This window comes from Lissotriton vulgaris, chromosome 6 (assembly GCF_964263255.1).
Source record: "Lissotriton vulgaris chromosome 6, aLisVul1.2, whole genome shotgun sequence".
In the NCBI taxonomy this organism is placed as follows: Eukaryota; Metazoa; Chordata; class Amphibia; order Caudata; family Salamandridae; genus Lissotriton; species Lissotriton vulgaris.
This window is the reverse complement of record NC_141694.1, coordinates 1,707,400,669-1,707,420,027: the sequence shown is the minus strand read 5'-3', so window position 1 is coordinate 1,707,420,027 and position 19,359 is coordinate 1,707,400,669.

Here is a 19,359-nt window from a genome sequence, read left to right as displayed (position 1 = left end):
TATTACAGTTAATTTACGATGGCAGATATGGGGTTAAAGCACAGTTGCCCAGCCTCGACCGTGCTCACTAATGTTTTGGGCTGATTAAAATGTTACTGAATTTGAGCTTCAATTTGGGCACCTGCTTTATTTATATCTGTAAGTGTATCCTGTTGAGGTTTAAATTTTGTGACAGGAGCCTCGTGCCAGAATGAATCCTGCCCGGCATAGTTATCCATGAAGATGCCACGGTTTTGTGGAATACCTCTACTCAACTGGAGTACTTTCTACTGGCTAATCCAGTAAGTGCTGCCTCATTGGGTAAATGACAGTGCTTTTCCTACACTGCAGCTGCGTAGGGCCAGAAGATTTGTCTCCACTGACCATGTGTGCCTGTAACTTTGCCACCGCGCCGAAAGGCGCTGAGGTCCCTTGAGTAAGCTGTCGATCATAGTTGGGAAAGGGCGGGAAGATGTTTGATACCGCTAGTGTGTGGTGCGGGGCTTCTATGCGTGTTCAAATGCCTCTTGTGTATAAAGGGTCAGAGAGCGAGCAGGGCAGCAGGTGAGGAGAAAGCAGCCTCCTGGTCACAGGAACGGGGATTGCACTCGAGAAACTCAGGGATGCAAAGACCTGCCTCAGGTATTACAGATAATTTTCGACAGCAGATATGGGGTTAAAGCACACTTGCCCAGCCTCGACCGTGCTCACTAATGTTTTGGGCTGATTAAAACGTTACTGAATTTGAGCTTCTACTCGGGCACCGAGGTCCCTTGAGTGAGCTGTCCATCATAGTTGAGAAAGGGCGGGAAGACGTTTGATACCGCTAGTGTGTGGTGCGGGGCTTCTATGCGTGTCAACATGCCTCGTGTATGAGTGTTCACAAGCCTTTTGTGTATAAAGGGTCAGAGAGCGAGCAGGGCAGCAGGTGAGGAGAAAGCAGCCTCAGGGATGCAAAGATCTCCCTAGGGTATTACAGCTAATTGTCGACGGCAGATATGGGTTTAAAGAACACTTCCCCAGCCTCGACCGTGCTCACTAATGTTTTGGGCTGATTAAAAAGTTACTGAATTTGAGCTTATTTATATCTGTAAGTGCTTAATGTTGAGGTTTAATTTTTGGCCCACAGGAAGCACTTACAGAGTTATGGCAGGTGCGCGAGTTGAAGCTAACTTTGTAACCATTTTAGAACGGCGCCAGCCAGCATTCTAAAATGGTCACAAAGTTAGCTTCTACTCGAGCACCTGCCTTAACTATGCTTCCTGTGGGCCCAAACAAAAAATCCACCCGCTCGCGAATTTGCGAATTTTTCGGCAATTACGCAAGATTCACGGATCGTGAAATTGCCGAAAATTCACACATTTCGCGAGCGGAGCGGATTTTGCGCCCATACTTAGTTTAGACAGCCGAGTTGACTTGGCATTTAACCCCTTCTCAAGCCTTATACTCCCCTTTTATTGCATATAAGTCACCCCTAAGGTAGGCTCTAGGTAGCCTACACGGCAGGGTGATGTATAAGTAAAAGGTAGTACATGTCCTTTTAAGTTTTACATGTAAATACCTAAATTCATTTTTCACCACTGTGAAGCCTACTCTTCTCTTATGTGAACATTATGAATTCCTTATTTCACTTTTAAGCGGTAATTCCTGATCGAGAAGGAGTAGCTTTGGCATGTTTAATATCATTGGAATGGTAATATTAAATCCTCTTGCCTGGCAAAGTTGGATTTAACATTACTATTTTAGAAATGCCACTATTAGAATCATGGACTTTCTCTGCTCTTAAAGCTCTGTGTGCCTGCAGCCTGTCTCCAATACATGTCTGGGGTGAGTGACAGCTAGACTTTGTGTATTCCCTTTAGACAGCCACACACAAAGGACAGTTAGGTGTGACTGAGTGGCCATCTACATGCTGATGGGTCATCCTGGGCAGGAGCTGACACTTACAGCTGAATGGGCAGTCTCCTATCCCCACACAAATGGCTGCATACCCCTGTAGTGAGTCTGGACCCAGGGCTGGGAAAGGTTACACCTATGTACACTTCAAAGCCCCTCTTTGAAGTCACCTCCACTTCCAAGGCACAACTGGGTATAAGTACTAGGACTCTGAACCCACTAAGTCAGACACTACTAGACCTGTGAAGAAATCTGTCAGGAAGAAGGACTGCTGTGCTGATACAAGGACTGCCACTGTGCTGGATTACTGCTCTGGAAGAATTGCTTTTCTGCTCTGCTACGCTATCCTGCTGCCTGCTAACCTCTGCCCTTCTTATGAAGGATTGGGCCATCTCACTTGATCCTAGAGTGTCTGCAAGGGCAAACGAGTTTGACCCCTGTTCTAACATCTCAGGGCACATCAAAAACATCTTCTTTTCATCTACAACACCTGGACTTTGCTTGCTGCAAGTATAGCCCAGACAATTAGTGCCAACCCAGTCCTGGGCCCTTAGAAGTGGGTATAAAGTACTGCAACTGCCTCCAAGTTAAGCCTGCATGTTCTGTGCCACAAAGCAGAGGGTGAGCACAGGTTAATTTAAGGTATCTGACTTGCCCTGACTAGGATTATGGTTCCTGCTTGTACGGGGTGCATACCTCTGCCAACCAGAAACCCAATTTCTAACAAGAGGTACACCTATCTCAAATAAATTCCGAATCATCTCAGTCCTGGGAATCGCATATAGCTTCTTTACCCTCTGATGCAGATCTAATAATAACATATTTGCCACTTTGGTGCTCTGCCTCAGCATCAATTGCAATCCAATAGATAGTCAAAGCGATTCAGGAGAACTTTACTAACATAATCCTCAACCCATATGGGCTGCTTACCAATTTATTTCATTTTGAAAAGGGGTTTTCATACATGTATTTATAAATTGTTCCCTTTCCACCAAGAAAGTCATAACCATGTACCTGTTACCCAGAGTAGCTTCAGTCTGTAATGCCACCCTTTCATTGCGTAAGACCAGTATTCCATAGGCTACTATAAGGTGAGAAAATCTTTCTATCTGACATGAATCAAGTCCACCAAACTCCTATAAATTTTAGACTTGCTTCATGAAATGAAGCTTTGATGTAACAGAGTTCCATTCCCATCACTGATGGATGAAGGCATCATTACATTAGTGAAATGTTTTCTCTGCAGGTCTTGCCAAAACCATCTTTCTTTGTCTGCAAGTTGCTCTTGGTCTTCAAAGCATCTCTGCCTAAATGTTCCTGTTTATTTTCAAGAGAAAATATTATGTTATGCTATGGGGAGATCTGTATTGTCCTTCAGCGAGGAGCACCCATCATAATTTCTTCAGCATTGGTTTCTAATGGCTTTTAAGTGCAGACTCTTGAAAATGGAAATCTTTATTTTTGTTTCTAAACCTACAATCTATTGTTTTCTTCTGCCAGCAGCTTATACTGTTCAATTTGCAATTGAGAGAGTCAAGTGTTCAAATTCAAAGTAAACATTCACTTGTCAAACTCACAAAACCCCAGGGTTTCTAATAGCAGGGGCATACCAATAAAGATAACATTGTATGACAAAAGTCTTGTTCAATGCCTGAGATTGAATAATGTAAATCCAGCCTTGTTTCTTACCTCTAGAAGGCTACATTCTTCCCTTTAGGGCACTAAAACATGGAGCAGTTTATCACGAAGAAGTGTCACTTCAATCTAAGTAAATCAAGACAATGTCCATCAATAGAATGGAGACGTTAAAAGGTTGACATAGAATTCTTGACTTCCAAGAATCCAGACACTTGTGATGGATAATCCTTTAGACCCCTTCCAGTGTACAGGCGTTTACTCTATCAGCCGAATGGGATGGGTATTCCCAGACGTGGGTCCGTGCTTTCCATGCCACTGGAGTCAAGCTATCCTGGCTGATGAGGGGTGAAACCATGAAACGGGGTCTAGGATGCTTGTCTCCAGTCCAGGGAGGACCTGGCCTAGCAGTTCGGGCTGGACTGTTCCCATTGGGCGCAGGGTCAACTGGATTGGGATGGGAACATGAAAACGATGGATTTAGGCCTAGATCTCTGTACTGGGGTGAATGTAAGACATTGTTCTGCATTCTGTCCCTCAATTGGTCTTTTTGCACCTATGCCTAGATGGCAGGATTAACTGAAAATTCTGCTTGGAATTGATGACTTTTCAGCTGTCATTTGGAACAAAACGTGACACATACATTACAGTTCTCCAGATGAGGGTAAGTTTGATGAAAAACTGATTACATTATACAGCAAGTAGTGATCTTCAGTGCTCATGCTTCAGTCAATGGTAAATGCTCATCTTGCAGACTTTGCCAATGGTAAGATAAAAGTTAATTTTTGGCTAAGGTACAGAATTACTAATCATACTAGGACAAGAATCCCACAAGAACTTTAGTCACACCAGATTTTGCATAGAAAGAACAACTACCTACCTAGTATTTAACTAAAAAAATCTCCTGGTGGCAATCAAAGTAAGAAACAATTTCATTCTTTTATTGACATTAAATTTGTAATCCAGTGCCGTGTAACACTGCTTTATTTTTTGTTTTGTATCTTGGAGGTCAAAGTCAAAGGTCATTTTCTACTGTTTGCCTAGCAGAACTTCTGGTTCCATACCAGTAACCATTCAACCAATCAATTAATCAATCAGTTAGGTTATCCAGGCACTGGCAGGGTCCAGTTGATTAGCTGAATAGCATTGTCTTCCGTGACTTTCGGAACTCTGAAAGAAGTGAGAGATCCATAGATGAAAGGGTTGCTCGTCACTTTTTGCTGACATGTAGGTGAAGGATTGACCTCCGCATCTGCTATGTATGTCGAATGCAGGGGTGAGGGTTAGAGAAAGATACCCAGAACGGAGCTGTCTGGTGGAAGTTCAGGCGGTGGCTCAAGTATGCGGGTCCTCAATTGTGTGGGGTCTTATATATGCATGGGTCAGGAACTTGAACTGGAATCTTTTCTTTACAAGGATCTTGTGGAGTTCCATGAGGTAGGGGATGATGAGTCTTTATCTAGGGAATTCCAGTACAATGCTGGCAGCAGGGTTCTCTATGGTCTGGACTCTGGAGTCATCGGAGGAGGTGAGGTGCAATCTCTGCATAGAGAGAGTTGCTGTAGCCCAGTCGGCTGGAGATGAGATCCAGGTCATTGAACTTTGGGGTTGCCAATAGCCATTTGAATATCTTATGAAGCATGCGGAAGATAAAAAAGCAGGGGCAGGAGATTAAGTCTCTCTGTGTTATACTGCTTAGCTTGCTGTCTAGAATGATGGCAAGGTTCCTAGCATGGTCTGTGGGGGTAGTAGTAGGTCAGAGTTCTGAGGATCCCCTGGATGCATGCCATGGGAAGCTTTTGTTTCTAAAAATAAGTACCTTTTTCTTGTCCAAGTTGAGCTCCAGGCCGTTGCCCTTCATAAAGTTGGTGATGTATGTCATGCAGTTGTGGGAGTCGGTCTTGGTGTTGATGGTGGCATTGGAGAGGGAGCGGATGAGTTGAATGTCATCGTTGAAGGACATGCTGTTGAGTCCATGGGTTCTGACGAGGCTTGCCAGAGATGTCATCAAAGTGTTGAAGAGGGTTGGATTGAGCAGGGGCCTTGGGGTAGTCCACAGATAATTCCCTTGGGTTTGTAGGATGAAGGGGGTTGGCAGACCTTTTACTTTCTTCCAGCAATGAAAGAGGTTATCCATCTGAGAGTGGCTCCTTGGACACCTGTGTTGTACAGCCTTGTGATGAGTGTGCAGTGGTAGACCATATTGAAGGCGGCGGAGAGGTCTAGGAGGATAAGGGCTGCAGTCTTTCCTTGGCCGAGTAGGGCTTGGATGTCATCGGTAGTTGTGATGATGGCTGTATCGGTGCTGTGGTTGCTCTGGAATCCAGACTGGGAGCAGTCGAGTAGGAGGTTCTGGTCCCAGATGTGAGGAGAATTGTTAGTTGATAGATTTTTCAAATACTTTGGCTGGGAACAAGAGCAGAGAGATCGTTGGTAGTTGTTGTATTCCCTGGGGTATGCCAATATTTTTTTTAGTAGGGCGTTGACTTCTGTGTTTTATCAGCCATCGGGGAAGGTGGCTGTGGCAATTGAGGTTTTGAATAATGCAGTGAGTATGTGGCGGATTCTGTGTTCTACTTCTCCTTAGTTTAGTTTGGCAACTGAACTGCACTGCCCAAAGTGCTGACATTCAGGAGGCTCTTTTTTCTGGATACCAACAGCAACATTAGTTGAAATATTAGGAATGTCTAGTCATGTTCAGGAAAGTGCGGCTATGAATGTTACGGGTGGCCCAGGAAATATTTTTCAACTGTTGCTACAAGCCAACTGAATAATGGAAACTCTACTCGGTACTGGGTTAGAAGCAACACCCTAAAAAGAGCACATTTGCTTTCTTATGATGCATCAACTATGTGCTAATGTAAAACAGCAAGTAATATGTTGCAGAGTCCTGACATCATTTGACCTGAAAGATAAACATAGTAAGTCATAGTGAATTTCTTTACAATTTGTTTTGTTGATTTTTTAGAGTGTGCTCCAAGGCTGTCGATGAAGGTTTTCAAGGACGCCTATCTTTATTCAATTTTGTATTTCATTTCCTGAACGAGTAAAATGATGAAATTGTGAAATGTTTCTGGACGTATGTATATTATTTCTGACTTGATTGTTTATTGCTGATGTTTAAAGGACATGTAATATGGTGATGCAGATAATACATAACTACGTCATTAATTAAGTTATCGTTTTCCAATCACAATCCTAGATAACCTGCTGTTACCACCAGAAAATTTTATGAGGTGAAGGTACTGTTTTCACACCACTATCTTAACCTGACCTTGACTGGTCAATTATTTGTATATATTATTAATGTGGTATTTGTATAGCGCAAACCTAGGCAAAACACAGAAGAACACTGGACAGGGTCAAAGGCAAAGTTACGGCCAATAGGTGATTGAAGGGGAAGCTGAGTTCTGAGAGTGGTGGCGCACTGGTAATTTGTTGTGATGTGGCATTATTTAAAGTTTTTTCCTAAACTGCCATTGTGGCAGGTCTTGTGGATACAGGGATATTGTTCCAGATCCTGGGTGCATAAATGAGGAAAGCCTATTAACTGTATTTGCATCTCCAAAATCTAATCTGGTCTAATGGTGTCTTAGCTGTAGGTTTTCTCAGAGTCATCAGATGTTTTGAGCTTGTCAGCCAAATGGGCAGGGTGACTAGTTCAAACGTAAGAGTATAAGGGCTTGAACAACAGTTATGAAGTTATTTTGCAGGTGGAATAATTTCACTTACTTCTGTAGAGAGAGCTGATACCAGGCTGAATAGGATTTCTCGTCGTTGTATTCCTTGAGGTTGAGGTCGTTGCTCATGGTGTACCTGAGTAACTTGGCATTATGTGAAAGTTGTGGTTTGAAACCATCCAGTTCCAAATAGTTTTGACAGGTTTAGACTATTTGTTACCTGTTGTTTTTGTGGAATAGTAGGTATTCTGCATTGATGGAGTTGACCTTCTTTTAGGTGCTGGACATATAGTTCTAGATGAGGTGCAGGCAGCTCTTGAGGTTTTAGATGTCAAGAGCAAAGTATACTTTCAAGAACAGTTGTGCGTCGTAATTAGTTTTTTTATGCTGGCATTGGTGAGTAGATTACCAAGTGTCTCCATGTAGTGGTTTCAGATGACATGGGCAAAATGAAACCCCAGACTCCACAGGTGATAAGAATTCTTACTGACTGGGAAATAACCATGTGAATGAACTGGTGTTGCTTGGATCTGCTTCAAATAACTAATGGACAATCCTTGTCATATTCGAGACCAGGGTATGGATGAAGCCTTGGATGAGCAATGGTGTCCAAGGTGGCTGAGAGGTCTAAAAATATCAAGAGGCATAGAACACCTTCAGGTGATCAGACAGGCAGTGTTTGGCATTTGTAATGTAGAGGTCTCTGAGCTGCAGCTGAGTCTAAAAGGAAATTGGTAGCCATGCAGAAAATGGTGGGCATTGATGGAATCCTGGAATTGTGCATAGAGTACATATTCAATGAACTTGCTGATTAGGGTAGGTGAGTGACTGTATAGTAGTTGTCAAGATCATCAGGGTCTAATATGGATTATCTCAGGAGTGAAAGGAACTGGCCTATCCTGTCAGCTTTTTGGAAGATGCCTTGAGTGAGGTAGGTATTGATGACGATGATTATGGGAAAGAGAGCTTCTAAGGCAAGGGTAAGATATCATCAAGGGTAAGACATCCTCTTCAGGGAGGTGGCTCTAAACAAGTTCAGGTTGTTGGCTAGCTCTGCAAAGGACAGGTGTTTGAAAGGCAACCATTGGGGGATACAGCAGGGAAGAGTCTGTGTCTGTGACAGTCACAGTAGAAGCAGGTTTGGTGGTGTTGATGTGCGTTTGGATCTTTTGTATTTTTACACACTGAAGAAGTGTTTGAGGGGATTGTCCTTTTCAGAGAAGTATGGGATTGGAGGGTGAGGCAGAGGGTTGATCTATTGCTTGATTGTCTTGAAGAGTCTTCTACTTCTGTTAGCAGCTTCATTTATGATGGTGGTATAGTGTTAGACCTGACCTTCCTCGACTGGATTCGCCTCACTTTTTGCTTCTACCTCCTGAATTTTTGACTGGGTGCTGGATATCGTTTGTGCTGGTTTCTGTACTCTGGACACTTTACCACTGCTGATTAGTCCCAAAGTGCAAGTCCTCCCTGTGTAAATTGAGATCATGATTGGTAATACCTGATTGGCATATTTGATTTGCTGATAAGTCCCTAGTAAAGTGCATTGTGTGTGCCCAGGACCTGTAAATCAAATGCTACCAAGCATCCAAAATCCCAGGATGCTTGTTTCCGGTCTAGGGAAGACATGGCTTGGCAGTTCGGGCTGGACTGTTCCCATGAGGCACAGGGTCAGACTGATTTGCTTATGGCCATGTCTGAACTGGGGTGGCTGAGTGAGCTAAAGTATGGTGATGGATTGAACCCAGATCAGTTGACTGGGGGCGAGTGTTTGATTTGCTCAAACGCTCCGTCCAGCATCCCCTTTTGTTTCGCTTTGTTCGCCCTAAGTTGGCAGAGTATGCTCAGACGTGAGTCCCTTGCTCACTTGGCCACTTGATTCAAGATAGCCTGGCTGATGAGGATTATGAATCCGAAACCGGTCCCAGGATGCTTGTTTCCGGTCAATGGAAGACATGGCTTGGCAGTTCGGGCTGGACTGTTCCCATGAGGCACAGGGTCAGACTGATTTGCATATGGCCACGTCTGAACTGGAGTGGCTGAGTGAGATAAAGAATGGTGATGGATTAAACCCAGATCAGTTGACTGGGGGTGAGTGTTTGATTTGCTCAAACGCTCCGTCCATCATCCCCTATTGTTTTGCTTTGTTCGCCCTAAGTTGGCAGGGTATGCTCAGACGTGAGTTCCTTGCTCACTTGGCCACTGGATTCAAGATAGCCTGGCTGATGAGGATTATGAATCCGAAACCGGTCCCAGGATGCTTGTTTCCGGTCGAGGGAAGACATGGCTTGGCAGTTCGGGCTGGACTGTTCCCATGAGGCACAGGGTCAGACTGATTTGCATATGGCCATGTCTGAACTGGGGTGGCTGAGTGAGCTAAAGAATGGTGATGGATTAAACCCAGATCAGTTGACTGGGGGTGAGTGTTTGATTTGCTCAAACGCTCCGTCCATCATCCCCTTTTATTTTGCTTTGTTCGCCCTAAGTTGGCAGGGTATGCTCAGACGTGAGTCCCTTGTTCACTTGGCCACTGGATTCAAGATAGCCTGGCTGATGAGGATTATGAATCCAAAACCGGTCCCAGGATGCTTGTTTCCGGTCCAGGGAAGTCATGGCTTGACAGTTCGGGCTGGACTGTTCCCATGAGGCACAGGGTCAGACTGATTTGCATATGGCCATGTCTGAAATGGGGTGGCTGAGTGAGCTAAAGAATGGTGATGGATTAAACCCAGATCAGTTGACTGGGGGTGAGTGTTTGATTTGCTCAAACGCTTCATCCATCATCCCCTTTTGTTTCACTAGTGGGCCTGCAGCACTGATTGTGCCACCCATACAAGTAACCTTTCAAATGTATCTCAGAGCTGTAGCTGCAGTGTCTGCACGTGCAGTCTTTAAGTGCCATATCGACCTGGCAAGTGCACCCAATTGCCAGACTCTAACCTTCTCTTTTCTTACATATAAACCACCCCTAAGGTATGCCCATGGCACCCCCATGGGCTAGGTACAGTGTATGTTAAATGTTGGATATGTACTGGTGTTTTTTACATATCCTGATAGTGAAATACTGTGTATTACGTTTTTCACTATTGCAAGGACTCGCCTCCCGTAGGCTATCATTGGAGCTGCCTTGTAATATTTTACAAGTGTAAAGTGTAAATCTGTAGAGGTTTGGAGTTTGGGATCTCTGCAGTCAGAATTTAATAACACACCTTTCAGTGAAGGTAGTTTTTAAATTGTGTGTTTAAATATGCCACTTTTAGAAAGTGGACATTTTCTTGTTTAACCGTCCTTTGTGCCTCTCCCTGTTTGTGGATTCACTGTCTGGTTTTAGACTGAAAGGGGCTGCTGGTGCAATCACACCAGACACTCACACAAAGGGAGCTGAGGTGTGCCCTGCATATGCTGATGTGCCATCCTGGGCAAGAGTGGTGGGAGGAGTTGTCACTGACAACTGAATAGACTGAATAGGCTGCTCTGCACAATGCTATCCCCACCTCCTGTACTGGGGTGAATGTATGACATTGTTCTGCATTCTGTCCATCAACTGTTGTTTTTGCATTTGTCACCCAGAGTGGGATGGGTATGCTCAGACGTGAGTCCCATGCTCTCCACACCACTGGAGTCAAGCTATCCTGGCTGAAGACGGCTGATAGCCAGAAACCGGTCTTAGGATGCTTGCTTCCGGTCCAGACAAGACATGGCTTGGCAGTTCGGACTGGACTGTTCCCATGAGGCACAGGGTCAAGGATGATTTGCATATGGCTATGTCTGTACTGGGGTGGTGTGGAGTGCAAAAAAACTGTGGATTTAGGCCCAGATCTCTGTACTGAGGTGAATGTATGACATTGTTCTGCATTCTGTCCATCAATTGTTGTTTTTGCATTTGTCACCCCGAGTGGGATGGGTATGCTCAGACGTGAGTCCCATGCTCTCCACACCACTAGAGTCAAGCTATCTTGGCTGAAGATGGCTGATAGCCAGAAACCGGTCCTAGGATGCTTGATTCCGGTCCAGGAAAGACATGGCTTGGCGGTTCGGGCTGCACTGTTCCCATGAGGCACAGGGTCAAGGCTGATTTGCATATGGCCATGTCTGAACTGGGGTGGTGTGGAGTGCAAAAAAAAAAAAGATGATTTAGGCCCAGATCTCTGTACTGGGGTGAATGTATGACATTGTTCTGCATTCTGTCCATCAATTGTTGTTTTTGCTGTTACAAATAGCCATTGATTTAAGTATTTGGACTGCCTAGGGTGTTTGTACTCAATTAGATATTGGGGATGATGCATAGTGTTGTGGGAATGAGGCACATGTTGAGTGAGTACTAAACGTGCTGGGAACTGGAGTGCGCAAGTGGCAGGAAGTATGGCCGTCTACATTTGCAGGCCCTAAATAGCCCAAGCTGGAGTTTCCTTGTCTTGAATCCTTGTTTCTGTTTGCCATTTGCTCTGGCACGTTGTAAAGATCTAAATCCAGAATTTATGTATGAAATTGTGTTTATTTGTGGCAGCACAGTACAGAGCAACTGCTCATGTCCAGTACCACTAAGATACAGTCATCTCGCCATTCCAGAACCTTGGAACCGTAACCATGGAACACATAATATTGAAAACAAACACATGTGAACAGCGTAACAAATTTCTTCCTTAACAAAATTATTAATGAACATTCTAAACATTATACCTTGCTGGTAATAGCATGATCCTGTCATTCTCCTTCACCCTTGAAGCCACAGATTGATGTCCATCAGAATCCATCGCATCACTCAAAACAGATTTGCCACCAATTTTGTGCCATTCAGCACTGTTCCTACACTTGACGACCTGCCTTACATTTCCCATTGTGCCATCTTGAACGACCACACTATTTCTGTTGAGTCTAACCACCATGACAGGATGTCCAAATTTCGATCCACCTTTTGCCATGAACCCCATTTTGCGGATTCTTACACAATCACCAATAGCAAAATCATGAATCTTTACTTTCCATTTATCATCAAATCTTGTCTTCATCTTGACTTGCCGTTCCTTCACTCTTTCAGCTACCACACCCAAAATCCATATTGTCAAAATGACCACAACACTTCTTTATCCACCATGGACATAAGTTTGAAATGAGATCCCTCCCCTTCAATAACCTGAATGGACTCACCCCGGTAACAGAATGAGGTGTAATGGGATACATCCATAATCTTTTCCTCATAATATCCTTCCATTCACCTCATGACTTGCAAACTATTTTAGCATCATCCTTAAGTACCAGGTTGAAGCACTGAACTTGACTATTTGCTCTTGGTTTGTAAAGAGCAATGGTGACATGTCTGATACCACACTTTTGAAGAAATTCCTCCATCTCATGTGACGTACGTTTTATACCATTGTCAGTTACAAGCACCTAAGGGCATCCTTTGCGAGCAAAAGTGTCTTTAAAAAATAGGATCACAACTTGGAAGGTGGCCTTGGCTACAAACTTCACCTCCGACCACTTTGAATTATAGTCAACTAAAACCAGAGCAAACCTAGCCTCCAGAGGTAAACTATTGTAGGGACCTGAGATGTCAAACACCACTTTCTGCCAATGAGAATCAGGTCATGGCACAGGTTTGAGAGGGGCAGTAAATACTCTCAGCATCTTGTCACTGTTTCTAGACTATGTGCATTCTCTCACCTTTTTATCCACCATTTTGTCTGGACCTGGCCACCAAAAGTGTGCCCTAATGAGACACTTCATGGAAGACATGACTAGGTGTCCTTCATGTGCCGACTGTAAAATCTGAATATATGACGTTATCCCGCAGACAAACAGCCCGCATACCATCAGTCCGCAAAAATATTCCTGCATGTACTATTAGGCCGCAAATTAAAAGAACGAAAACTTTTAGAACGAATATGCCTTTAGCATGCATGCCTTTACAACGTAAAGGCATGCAAGTTAAAGGTATACTCGTTGTAAAAGTTGTAAAGGTAAGTAAAAGTACACTACCCTACCCTACACTACCCTACACTCTAATGTAGTACCCCTGCACTACGCAAACACTACAACACTACCCTAAGCCCGAAAACACTACCCCCAGCTTGACCCTACACTACGCAAACACTACAACACTACCCTAAACCCTAAACCACTACCCCCAGCATGACCCTACACTACGCAAACACTACAACACTACCCTAAACCCTAAAACACTACCCCCAGCATGACCCTACACCACACAAATACTACAACACTACCCTAAACCCTAAAACACTTCCCCCAGCATGACCCTACACTACGCAAACACTACAACACTACCCTAAACCCTAAAACACTACCCCCAGCATGACCCTACACTACACAAACACTACAACACTACCCTAAACCCTAAAATACTACCCCCAGCATAAACCTACACTACGCAAACACTACAACACTACCCTAAACCCTAAAACACTACCCCCTGCATGACCCTACACTACGCAAACACTACAACACTACCCTAAACCCTAAAACACTACCCCCAGCATGACCCTACACTACGCAAACACTACAACACTACCCTAAACCCTAAAACACTGCCCCCAGCATGACCCTACACTACGCAAACACTACAACACTACCCTAAACCCTAAAACACTACCCCCAGCATGACCCTACACTACGCAAACACTACAACACTACCCTAAACCCTAAAACGCTACCCCCAGCATGACCCTACACTATGCAAACACTACCCTAAACCCTAAAACATTACCCCCAGCATGACTCTACACTACGCAAACACTACAACACTACCCTAAACCCTAAAACACTACCCCCAGCATGACCCTACACTACATAAACACTACAACACTACCCTAAACCCTAAAACACTACCCCCAGCATGACCCTACACTACGCAAACACTACAACACTACCCTAAACCCTAAAACACTACCCCCAGCATGACTCTACACTACGCAAACACTACAACACTACCCTAAACCCTAAAACACTACCCTCAGCATGACCCTGACAATCAGGCAAAAAACTCAGCAAGACAACTGTTTCAGGTAGTTACTCAACTTTCTAATCCCCCTACCCCTCGTCCTGACGTCTCACAATCCCTCTGTAACTCTGTTGCTGAGTTCTTTGAAGACAAGGTCACCTCTATTTTCTCAGCCTTCACCCACTCTGTCCCCACTACCACCACCAACCAACGGCTGCCCATTAATACCCCTATCTTCTCGAATTTTGAAGCAGTCACTGAGGAACAAATCAGACACTTAATTTCTAGCACAAAATCAGGATCACCCTTAGATCCTTGTCCCCCTGCCATCCTCAACCTCATCCCAGAAGCCAGGTTTAAAGTCTTTATTTCGATTTTTAACAAATCATAAAAGACACATTAAAATACAAAAGAATTTAACTAATTCAATTTAAGCAAAAACAGGAAAGAACAAAACTATAAAAAGATTAAGCACTAACAAAAGTATGCAAATAAGGAACATTTAAGACAAATAGATAAAACAGGATTAAATTTCAATTAATGAAGAACCTGACTATTTTATAAAAAAGATACATTTAAGTTAAAAAAGACATTGCAGTTCAAGTTCATTGTAAATGGGCCCTTTATATGGCAAAAATACAAGGGATACAGATGAAACAACTAAGTCATAAATCAGTTAACTAATACATAGTCAATCAGATTATGACCGATTGTGGAGCATCTTGGTCCTTGGGGCTAAGGCATGTTGTTTTTTAGCCTTAGGAGCCAAGCCCATCCCAGATATTTTGCCAAACTTACTACAAAGAGTTCGGAGGTGTTGGTCCTAAGCACCCATATTGCTTCCATCGATGTTTTGAATGGTAATTTTTGAAACAAGGGTTTTAACCATTTCTTTCGGGGTGCAGCGTACCTAGGGCAAGCAAAAAGAAAATGTCCTTCAGATTCAATATGACCTGGGCAACATGTACAGTAGGGCGATAACCCTGTAGACCGTTTGTTTAGAAAAGGGTTCAAAGGCAAAGAACCCACTCTAAACTGGTGATACAGCTTCTTATCTAACGGTCGAGTTATTACGTCCCAATAGGGCTCTCGCGATAGGTCAAGTTTGAATGTTAGAAACCTGCCTGTGAGGCTATTTTTGTTAGAAAGCAGAACTTTTTTTAAGCGGGTCGTGGCCCAATACAAGGATTTGAACTCGTCTTTGGAAGGGAAAACATTGGATTGAGGGGATGTCCAGAGGTGTTCCAAGCCCATGTCATTAAGGATAGATTTAACAGCAGAAAGCCATGGGATTTTCCCTGAACCCGTAATAGACCTAACTTCGGCCAGTTCCTTTGCAAATAGGGATAGATCTGGAGATGTCCATATCCGTCTCCACAGGGCCACTAGCCTAAATCTAGCCATCTCATTGATCGGTGGGGAACCAAGGTCCAAGCAGAGGGGGATCGAGGGTGTCGACTGCGGGAGGCCTACTAAGTTACGAAGGAATCTACATTGGGTTTAAAACAAGTTAAGCAAGTCCATGTGGCCCCACAGATCCGCGCCATATAAAATGGCGGTAGAGATTTTAACATCATAGATCTTGAGGGCCGGGAGGACCCGCTTTGTAATTGATTCCTTTTGCTCTTTGATGAGGCAACCAGTCAGCCTAGCAAGTTTAAGATGTTGTATGTTAATCTGGTCCTTCCATCTTAAACGGCTATCGAGGGTAACCCCTAAGTAGGTCATGGTATCAACCTGCTCGAGGTTTACTCCATTCAACCTCACGGAACTCCGAACTGGATGGTTTTTTGTAAAAACCATGAACTTTGTTTTCCCCACATTAACCACCAGGTTATTGATGGCACAGTACTCCTCAAAGCGGTCGAGAGCCCGCTGAAGTCTGCTACGTGTTTTTGAGAGGATTAAAGTGTCATCTGCGAAGATGAGTAGAGGAAATCTCATCCCAGCCAGTATTGGGGCATCAGTGGGGGTATCCGTGAAAAACTTGACAACTTGATCGATGAAGAGGAGGAAGAGAGTTGGGGCCAGGACACACCCCTGGCGGACACCTCGAGTTACGGGAAATGTCTCCGTCACTTGTCCCTGGCCCCCCCACCTCACCCTCGCATAGTTGTCCTCATGGAGTCTAACAATGAGGTCTAATAGTTCTGATGGGCACCCCAGATTTTTCAGCACACCCCACAGTTTATCCCTTGGCACCAAGTCGAAGGCGGACTTCAGATCAATGAATGCAGCATAGATGGTGCCGCCGCCGAGCCATACCACCTTCCAATAGATCAGGCAGAATCTAAACACCTGATCTATGGTGCTCATTCCCGATCTGAAGCCCGCCTGCATGGGTGACAGAATACTCTCTGTTTCAATCCATCCCTGGACCCGTCCCAGGACCATACGTGCTATTATCTTTTGGATCGAATCGATCAAACTGATAGGGCGGTAATTGCCTGGGATGGACTTATCGCCCTTTTTATAAATCGGAACAATTTCGGCTCCCCTCCATGATTTCGGGACTGTGGCTCCAAGGGCTAAGGTGTTGGCTATCATTGTTATATAAGGGAGCCACAAGGCGGGATTAGATTTGAATAAATCTGCCGGGATCAGATCCATGCCAGGGGCTTTCCCTCGGAGAGTCAATGCAAGGGCCAGCTCGGCCTCAGCAACTGTGAAGGTAAGTTTTTCTCTTTGGGGGGTCAGCAAGAGTGTATTGCCTGAGGGATTCATAGTTTCGTGGTCATCGGCTCTAAATTGGGCCGAGTAGAATGATACCCAATCCTCAAGGGGCACATTGTTTGCCGGGGTAGAAGAGTCCGCGTTTTTTCCCCATTTAACTAGATCCCAAAACCTTTTTTGGTTGTTAGTGGAAGATACCTCCAAAAGATCTGACCAGAACTTATCCTCCCACTCCCGTTTAGCTTCTCTAAGGGTTTTCCTGTAATTGAGCCTTGCAGCTTTCACTCCAACCATATCCCGAGATTTGATGGTTGAAATGAGAGCTGCATGTGCCTCCCTACATTTCCTATTGTACCATTTTTGGGGCAAAGGATTTGTTTTAGTAGGAGCATTTCCGCACGGTAGGGAAAGAAGGGTTTTTAAATGGTCAAAGCATTTAGTATGTACTCCCATCACATTGTTAGCCAGTCCAGGGTCCGCCCCCAACAAATCTTTTTGCGACATTTCATTAAGCGCATTTTCTACCACAATATTAATGTTGTCCCATAAACACTTGTCTTCCATGACCCGGGACCATTTCAATCTCCTCCTGTCATTGGTAAGTTGGGGGTCCCCTGTATAGGTGGCAGTTGGCTCCTCCTGTCTATTTAGACCCGGTATCTTCAATGACAATGACAGCGGGTTGTGGTCACTTTCCGGGTGCTGTAATACTGCCATGTCAATTAATAACTGCCAATGTTCCATGTTCAGCAAAATGTAATCAATGCGGCTCTGCCTCTGCCCATTGTCAAAAGTACAATTTCCTTTAATGTCCGAAGTAGAACGGCCGTTACATGCACGAACCCCCCTTTTGTAGGCAAAATGCCAACCAAGATACTGCCGCCTCGGTTGCCTTTGCCCTCTTTACCACTTGTAAATCCGGGATACCCCAAACAGAGTCCTCTGCCATGCTCCAAGTGTCTCCCATATCAAACAAAGGTTCTATATTGCAATTTAGATCACCAGCAAGAATAGTGATATTGCCTCTGTCCATTTCCGTGGTTATATGGTCAATGAAGTTCAACAAGGGTGGACTTCGACCACCAGGCAGACCTCTAGCATAGATATTAACAATGTTCATGATTTGCTGGTTCCCTTTGTTTAGTATGAGATCCGGGTTCTCCACAGGAAGTTCAGTTGGATAGAAACCCAAGGATTGTTTCACCCAAATCAACAGACCGCCTGAGGCCCGCCCTTTACCCCCTTTAGTTGCAGGTTTAAAAAAGTTAATATAACCCAACTTGTGAACAGGCTCAGTTGCCAACGTTTCCTGCAGCAGGATGATGTCGTAATTGTCCACAAAGTTCGACCAATCAGTAGAAGCAAGGCGCGCCTTGATACCCGCTATGTTCCAGGACAAGATTTTCAAGTGATCTTTCAGATAGTCCAGAGACGGAGGTTGTAAGGGCTGTGCAACTCCCTGAGGCATCCCTTTATCATCTTTAACCTCTAGGTGCATAACACAATCTACTGGAGCTATGAGATTGTCCTTGGTCGAGATCCCCTGGACAGCTGCGTGTGGTAGAGGGCTAAGTAGCAGAGAAGCTTGACCTCCATCCTCATCTACTGGATTGCTGGATTGATATGGGCGCACCATACTATGCTCAATGGACTCTTGGGCTACTGCGCTAGCAAGCAAAGGCTCACTAGATAGATCGTTGAGTCAATCGATAGCCTCAAGGCCAGAGAGGGGGCCAAAGTGATTAAAGAGAAAGGGACGCTGACAGTCAAGTGGAGTTAATGCCAGGGGGTGTATTATAGCTGGGCCCTTACGGAATAAAGGGTAGGATTGGGGGGGGTATTTGCCTGTGTGGATAAAATTATGATAAGGCTAATGTTTGTACATCCCCCTGCCTTGCAAACCTCGGTTCTTGTCGAATGGCATCTACCACCCACGAATCTTTAAACGAGATTAAGATACAATCTCCCTCCAAGTCTTTTGACCCATGTCCCACCCAATCTACTCTCCTCACGAATAGTATCTCCATAGGAGTGGAGGGGGGTAACGGGCGGTTTTTATTCAACCAAAAAATGACTTTATTGCGAAGGTCGCCATAAGACTCCCTGGCACCCGGTTTTAATGGTGCTACACCTGTCAAGACGATGGTGTGTTGAGCTGCTTCAGGTGGTAAATCAACACAAGGGATAGTTGGTCTTTTGCGTCCCCCCTCCCTGTGGTTGGTGGAGGCAGTACGTTGGTCTCTTTGGGTGCTTGGGGGGGCAAGATTTAAAGTAGATTGTGGGGGAGGACCCATGGTTTGGCGCCCACCAGTATTTTGTTTAGCCACTGGTTTTGAGTGGGGCTTTGGTGCCTGGGCATGAGTGCTAGCACCTGATTTGGAAGATGTAATATTAGATTTTTCACCCCCTTTAAGCGTGGCAATATTCGACCCTGTGGTTTTATTAGGAAGTGTTTTACCCCTTTCCATATTGTTATTACAAGTGACCTTAGTAGATGTTGATGTTTTACTGGCACCCATATTATTAGAACCAAGT